Here is an 8,521-nt window from a genome sequence, read left to right on the forward strand (position 1 = left end):
GAAATACCGAGGCGGGGGGAGCTGTGGCAGGCAGCAGGTTCGGTGCTGGGGGGAGTGCTGACCTGACCCGATTGTGTCCAGCAGCGAGAGCAGTTCTGCTTCAGTGCAAAGCCATTCAGAAGGAAGCTGCTTAGGCAACAACAGATGGTACAGCAAGCAGCTGGTAGGGAACACTTGAAAGAAACTGTACCCAGTTTCATAACATGGTCATTCCTTTCATTTTTCTATATGTTAGTTTTGCCATCTCCTAAAAGCACTATTTAGGAAATGGTATCTAAAGAGGTTTTTTTGTTGCTGTTTGCTGTTCCTTTAAAAAAAATCACATTCAGATTTTGTGCTACTCCGTGTACAGATGAAATTTGTGCTATCCCAGGAGTACGGATGAAAAGACTTAAAAATGCTGCTTTTCAACCACACAGGAAAACAATTACATATTTGAGGAAAGGGCACTGAGAGGTTAAATGAAAAGTTGGGCCAAGAGGAAAGCTGACTGCTGTGGAACAACACAGCAAATTGTTTTTAACATATTACCCAGCAGAAGCTCTTACTCAAGTTAAGGTAGCTTAAAACAATTATATTCAGCTGTTTTGAAATCCTTAGGTTTAGTCCTTGTAGCTGCTTACATACCCTTCTCAGCAGAACTCCTGGAAACTTAGTCACTTTCATGTACAATTGAGGATTTTGGCCTGTTACAAAGTGTGCTCAGATATTTTCTTAAATTACCGAAAAATAAAAATTCAGCTTTTCTCCTCAGCGGGTGTAAACTCTTGCATGACCATAAACTGTTGGAGAGTTGCAATAGCCTGTATTAGCTGCCTGTCCTCGCTGTAGGCTGTCTCCGGGATTTCTAGGAAAAAGCAGTCTCTGGAGTCCTTTATTCCTTTGCTACTTCAGCCAGAAAATTCAGTGGTTGGGCTTCTCCACCAAAAGCTGTGGCTTAGCTCTGACCTGAAGGGACCATGTTTTTGGAAGAAAGGATAGTTCACTCTCCATGCCTATTCATTCCTCAGTCTCTTTGTTGGGATGGTCAACAAGGATGCCAATTGTGACGGTGGTTTTCTATAATATGGACACCTGCCCACTAGGAAATGGACTGAGACCACCAACTCATTTCACATAAGCTGGCAAACAGCTGTCAGATGGTAAACAACTTGTGGTCACTATTGTTCCTGGCTGGATTAGAACCACTGACCTGGAGGTGAACAGCTCATATCCTGTTACCAAGGACATGTGTCGCAGCTCAGTAAGCAGCTACTGCGTTTTATGTTTAACTGGAAAGTTTGAATTGCATGTGCCAGTTTTGTATATTACTGTACATTTCAAAGCTGCTTGCATGTTTTTTTTTTCAGTTTGTACTGTTCCATTTGTTATTTTTTACATTTTTTTTTGTTTGTTTACTGCACTTCTCCAGTTTCTCAACCCAGAGGGGCGCCAAGCAAGAAAAGCATCAAGAAATATCTGATTTATTTTTTTTTTAGCAATCTATCAATTTTACCCAATCAGAAATAATAGTTCTCTCCTGTGGGCAATACAGATGCATACATGTGAAATCAGCTTTTATTTTATTTTTAGAAAGAAAAGGTTTTAGCTCCTGAAATTGCAGGGAAGGTTTCCCACTACAAGCAGAGGCAGCTGTTGTTGGGCTGTCTTCCTGAATATGCAGACAGCTTTGTGTCCTTGTCACAGCTCTAAACTTTGTCAAACTGTGACAGAATGAAAAGCCATCTTTGATGTGTGTGTTTATTTTTGCTATTCATAATCTTGTCAGCATTAATGAAATCTGTAACAGCAGCACTGGAGTCATCCCCAGCATGTGTGAGGAGTGACTTAACTCACATCATATGATGGCTTGGGAGATAAAAAGCAGCCTTTTGAAGTGCTTTGTTGTTTTGTTTTGGGTTTAGTTTTTTTTTAAAAAAACTTTTTTTGCATTTGTGGACCACAGTCTTTTATCTCTATTTTTTCTTTTTTAAGCAAAAATGAGGAACTTGGTGTTATCTAATTCTCAGTGTGACAGAAATGGTTGAGATGGTCACATTGCTTCTAGATTTTCCTAGAAGTCAGTGGTGCTAAAGAGAGATTGAAGTCAGTTAAATCTTCACATTGGGACGTGATGATATTCTAGACGAATGGTGTCCTTCTGTCGGACATTGTAATGGGGGAGAAGGAGAAGCGAAGAGTGCCCACCTGGACGTTGGGAAGGGAGATGATGGAGTGCAGGGTGTCTTAACCTGGGCGGACACAAACGCGCATATGTGGATTCAGCAGAGTAAATTCCAATGTGAGACAACCTAGACACAGCATGGAATTTCTGATTGCCTGTAGTCCAGTGCTGGCACAGATCATGTCTAATTACTTGATAAAGATGATAATTTTTTCATTGAGCTGTTGCATAGCCCATTGAATGACCATGTAATCTCTTTAAGATGCTGATTGCTTACCCCAGTGTTCTAGCTCTTGTAAGCTTGTCATTTCTCAACAGATTTTTCTTGGGGGGAGCTCAATTTCAGTCACTCGCTATGAAGTCTTTATTTTGCAGAGTTAAGTAAATGAGCAGAAAAGGATCATTGCAGGTAGCCAAAGCTTTTTTATAATGTAATCCTGATGGGTTTATGAGAACCATCCTTATCATCGCTGGAATATTGGATGCATCAAATACATGATAATGTCTTACAGGCAGTAGTTAATAAATTCAGAGATCAACCATGTAAACCAATAGCAGTTCTCACTCTACAAGTAGACAGCATTTTAAAAGTTTTAAAAAGTGGACATGCCAACTGGTCCCACTTCTTGTACTGACTAAACTTAAATTTCAATGAAAGTGTTTTGCACTTCCTCCCAGCAAACAGTTTTACCCCTGTACTCTGCCGGTCAGGCCTAAAGAATGATAATTCTGAGGAAGGTGCTGTCTTCCCTGCTCTTCTGTCAGGATGCTAGCTAATACTGTCTATGGGCAGAAAAACTATATTCTGTTGCTGACAAAGAGCAGCACAGACAAGCTCAAACATCCGAGAGAATGCGAAGACAGACCTCCCTAGAGAGCAGCAGGAAGCTTTAAATCAAAAGGCCGTTATTTTTTCTGTGCCCAGTAAGAGGCAGGGTAATCTTCATATCTGCCAGAGAACTTCAACTCTTTATCTCAGTTTCTTTATATGAGGTTTGGATCCTGTGTGAGTAGCACTTGGCTGCTATGTTTTGTCCTCATGAGGTCTGTGCTCCTTTTTTCAGTAAAAGTGGAAATTGTCATTAATGTCATTAGGTACTGCGTTCTGCTATGTGGTAGGTGTGGACACTTCTAATCCTGGTACGCAATTAGGACAGGAAGGCAAAGCTGTGGCTGGCTGGCATACCATTGTAAGGGACTGAAACCAGTTGAATTTTGTAGGTTTTGAGTAACACCTCTATACGTGTGTAATGGAGATGCACATGGGAACAGCACAAGGAGAGACTGCATGAGGAAATGGAGTAGAAGGAAGCCCTTAACAGCAGTCAAAGTTGAGCGAGATAGGCTATGTAGGATGCCAGGGAGAGAGGTATGAAGACAAAGACCCTTACTGGTTCCCATCCCGGCCGGGAGAGGGTGCTGAAGGGTGAGAAGGCTCACCAGGTACTGGGGGGCTGTCTGGTCTCCTTGCAAGTCTGGGCTGTTCTTGTCTTTCTCTGCACACTGCTGCTTTTTGGGTTGGTTGGTGAAGATTGAGTCTCAGGTGAACACTCTGGGATATTATTCTCAGTCTTCGTTTTTATATGGTTACTGAGTCATGAAGGGTTTATATTTTCCATTTCTCTTCAGTTTCTTTTGTGATGTTAACAGGTGTTGCAAATTGCAGAGGTTATCTCCATTGAGTATTGCTCGGGCCGTAACATAAGCATTGTAGGGGGTATACATCTGATTTATCAAAAAGGGTCAGCGTCTTTGCGAGGGATGAAGCGAAAACATTGTGTGAGGTGTCCCTGACTATTAGAGGTACAATTTTATTCCTTGGAGTTGTCACTGTCAGAAGGCTGGGCCAGATTGCTCTAATGCCACACATTTACAATCCTGGAAAAATGAAAAAGGTGGTGTTGCTCAAACAAAGCAGGAGTGTGTCTACCCTCGAACAAGTGCTCAAGTAGAAACACCTTAAGGCCCAGAGTCTTCAAAAGGGGGGGGGTCACCAGAAAATTTTTCTCCGTTCACACACCTCAGACTTCTCACGGCAGAATTTAGGCTCCAATACCAGTAAGTATTTCTGGAAATCTTGGCTTTGGTTTCTGAAATTTTGCCCTCTGCATTGGTAGGCAAACATTTTTTATCCCAAGTGTTTGGCTCTCAGGAATGTTCTTTTTTAGAGAGAGCTTGCTCTGTACTAAACTGCTTGTTGCACAGTTGCAACTATTGAATGGTTAGTAGAGGTAAAATAACAAAACCTGAGGCTATGTGATGCAATTCCAGTAACCTGAAATGGAATATTGTAAGATATTCTGAAAAAGAAATATTTCATGCCTTTTGAGCTACTGGACAGTAAATTAAAAAGCACTGATTTTTGGCTATCACTCATTGGTTGATTTAGGATCAATCTCTTAAGTGTGTTAGAGGTCAGACTTCTGAGACTACTCACTGTGGAAGGGACTGCAGTTCCTGGTGGTAGATTCGAGAGTTCTTTATAAGCATGTGAATGTAATGCCACATAAATTTTGAATGCTAATTGTGAGAAAAGTGTAGGTAAGACAGTGACATTCGTAGTGGAAATGAGTACATGAGCTGAATGACCTAGTAACTTCAAAATTGTTAGTAAGTCAGTGGAAGGAAATCTGTCAGAAGTTGTGCCAATGAAAATAAATATGGTTTCACTCTTATGTCATTGGAAGGTGCATCAGTGTTGTGCAAATGTACACTAGAGTCAAGCAGTTTTGTTTTTCGGGGTGCTTCTCATTTAAGATCCACCGAAGCATTTTACTGTGTGATGACTAAAACACTGGGACTGTGACCCCAGTGCTTGGTAATGGGATCTAGAGCCTTTCACCTATAGGTCATGGGTTCAGGTCTGCCTCAAGTTAAGGATGACTAAAACTTGTTACCACCTGACAGCTGTTCATTGCTCTTGGGGAAGGGAGACACGGTGGTCCTTACATAGTTCTTAGCAACCCAGCGTCCATACTGACAATTATGGCTCTCTTCAGGCCCTTCGGAAGGGCAAAGAATTTAAATTTAGTACCTTGACCAGCTTCCGTTTAAGTTGGTGGGGAAGTTCAGGAGGAGCAGCAGTGTGTTTCATGGTATGGGATGCTGACTTGCTCAAGGCAGATCTCATGTGTTCTGGCAAAGAGCTAAGCGGGAAGCTTGTGGATATCGGGGAGCGGGGGGAAGGGGAAGACACTTTCCTCTTCTCTGGAAAGAAACAGGTTTTTAACAAGAACTAATACTCAGCAACGAAGATGCTGTCAGTAAAACTGTCTAATGTTGTATACTGACCATCAAACACATTGTTGAGATTTAGAATGGTGCCAGGACACTGGGGTTATTACTTTGTTGTGATTTTTTTTCTTTTTTTTTTTTTCGTTTTGTTAGCTAAATTGTACAGATGGCATAGTATCTCATTTCTAGTAGGCAGGCAGCCAGAATCTGATGACACTGCTGGGAGGATCGTGTACAAACTACTGCATTGTGTTACCACTGGCCATGAGACAAGGTACTGATCCATTATTTAAATCAGCATTTTGGTTGTGGGAATTTGTGCCACAAAGCTGTCTAGGCACTGAATCATAACAAATCATGTAATAAAGGACTTGAATGCCAATAAGGGGCTTTTGATATATCAAAAAAGGAGAATGACGTGTGGATTTTGTTACCAGAATATTAAAGTGAGATAGTTCTGTCTGTCTTTGACATGGAATAAAATGGGCAGTATTGGTACTGTATGCCGTACATACAATTTAAGTCAGTAGCATTTTGAATGTAAAATGTTGTTGTCACCAAATATAAGAAAACAGAGTCCCTAAAGGAAAACCACAGAACACCAGCATTTTGTTCATTGGTTGTATTTCCATTACATCATTTGTCCTATAGTGTGGAAATCCTATGACAGTTATAAAGTGTGGTTGATTTTTTTCTTACAAGTGTAAGGAATGGCTTTCTGCAGAGTGTCTGAGTGTTGAGGATAGTATCGCGTATCTTCAGTGCAATGAGGCCAGAGGCTTCAGGTACATTTCAGTGACACTTCTAGTGGTTTCTCTCCCTAGGTTTTTGCACCAGCTGTGGATAGTCTGGGGTGAGGGGGGGGCAACAAGACCGCTTGATTTTTTTTTTTTTAAAAAGTGCGTATTCAGCTGATTGTGTTGATTGTGGAGGCTTAAGATCTCTAGGTATGGCAGCCTCCAGTGATCTTTGCAAACTTTCAATTAAAATAAATGAAAACATAACTGGTAGAATGTTTTAAAATTTTTTCTTTGCCTTTTCTTTTGCTCTTTGTTACTTCTTATGTGTTGAAAGGCCACTGATGTATCTGCTCGCTTCTGGGCTGTCTGTGTGTTTTCACATAATCTGACTTCGGCGGTCAGAATTTTCCTCTGCAATCTGCATTTATGATTTCTTTGTACCTGAGTGTTATGTTGTATAAAGTATCTACATTTGCCTGTGGAGTCACCTACACTCTATTTGGCTGAAGAAATGTACACAATGGACCCATCAGAAAAATAATTAAATGGTGTAACGCCTGAGGAAGAATGCCAAGCGGGTCTGCTGCTGGGTTCTGGAACTTGCGCCTGCCTTCTTGGGTGGTTTTGCTATTCTGCTTTCAAATGTTAAAAGGAGAAAAAACCAGCTTCTGTTCTGATGACTGACTTGTGTGATGCAATTTTGATTAGGTAAATCTGCCTTGTTCTGTGAAGTTAATGTGGTTTGACAGGTCCTTGATTAGGAAGCAATCATTTCTGTTGATAGTAAACAGTTGGTCACTTTCAGCAGAGATAGGAATAGTCTTGCATGAAGTATGATTTGTTGGTTCAAGTCCTGGTTAGATTCAAAAGGAAAGTGTGGGTGGAACGGGAGAGAATATAGTACCAGGAGTAGAAGTTTATGGTAGACTCCACAGTCTTCATAAAATTGTCGCTTTATTGTCTTAGCTGGCATTGAGACACAAAAGAGCCGGAGAGAGACATTTTGTCTTTGGAAGCACTTGCGGTGTAAAGGACTGCAAAATAAAGCTCTGGTTCCAAGACATACAGATTAGGATAACTCTGCTCCCTTACCCCCACCCCATATTCCTGTAAGATGAGTCAAAATTTATTAGTGTATCATAGACTACTGGTTGATGGAGAAAGACGGCGGTGAGCATGAACATGAGCCTGATGAGTGAAAGTATTTTTAGGGTTTAATTCTTGATAAAAATTAACAATAGCTTTTTGTTAGCATGCATACGCAGTCTCAATGATTGTATGTTCTCTCACTGTAGTTAGAGGGATGTTAAGAAGTTATAAAGGGACTCACTCTCTGTTAAGGAAGTTGTACTTTGATTTTTGTTTTTTTCTTACTGTGAGCTGGTCACTGTTACGAGGTATGAAGGAGGTAATACCGCATGTGACAGGCTGAAAAAGTGGAGCGTGTTGTGGAAACACTTACGTCTTCAAAGAATTCTTGAATGAGAAATTAAGCGATGCTTCGTGCCAGAATGACTGTATGGTTTAATTGTTGAGGGTCTCATTCTGACAGCTTTATCCATGCAGGGGCCCAGCTTCTTGCCTGGTGGTCCTTTTAGCCCCAGGGGGGTTACTGGTGGGTTGAAGGCCCAAGTGATTGAAAAAGTATGTCCCTCTTCAGGCTTGGGAATGTCGTCTCCCACACTACCAACTGGTTACAGATCAGTCTTCCGTTATATGGCCTAGGAAGAGATAGACGTACATGCCTAATTTCTGTTCACACTGTTGCAGAACTAAACTTTGGCAGTAATTCAGATGACCAGTGCCAAGGTGACTAGAACTGAAAAAAATGCAGCAAATTAGACCAGGTCTATAGCTTGGACTTAGCAGCGCAATAAAGGTAATAAATTGTAAGGGATGGAAACAATGTGTTGGTGGTATTCTTGTACTCCTCATCTGGTTGTGGTCTTGATCAGCTAATGGGCTGAATTAATTGACCCCTCCCCCCACATGCATTTGCTACAGAGACTACAGGGGAGGTTATATAAAGTATATGAACTCTAGCTGAATGCTTTTTTGTAAGAGGGAAGATAATTTTCCATTCTTACGTAATATTTTCTGGCAAGGCAAGTTGGACATGGCTCCCTCTAGAGCCCGTCGACTTTGCAGTCTCCCTCTGCCCTTTTCTTTCTTCTTTTTCTTTTTTCACCATGCTTTAATATGGAGCATGCTGTTCAGCTCATGTGGGTTTAAAAACAGATGTGCATGAATGATCTCCCGCATCACAGCGTTTTATGCAGGTCCTGTACCACTGGGGTAAATTAGCTGCAGACAGACCTTTCTGCTGCGCTCAAAACTGCATCTCTTTATGTGAACTTGGTATTTTTTATTTAAGACTGAAAGA

This window comes from Cariama cristata, unplaced genomic scaffold, assembly GCF_000690535.1.
Source record: "Cariama cristata isolate BGI_N322 unplaced genomic scaffold, ASM69053v1 scaffold40889, whole genome shotgun sequence".
Lineage (NCBI taxonomy): Eukaryota > Metazoa > Chordata > Aves > Cariamiformes > Cariamidae > Cariama > Cariama cristata.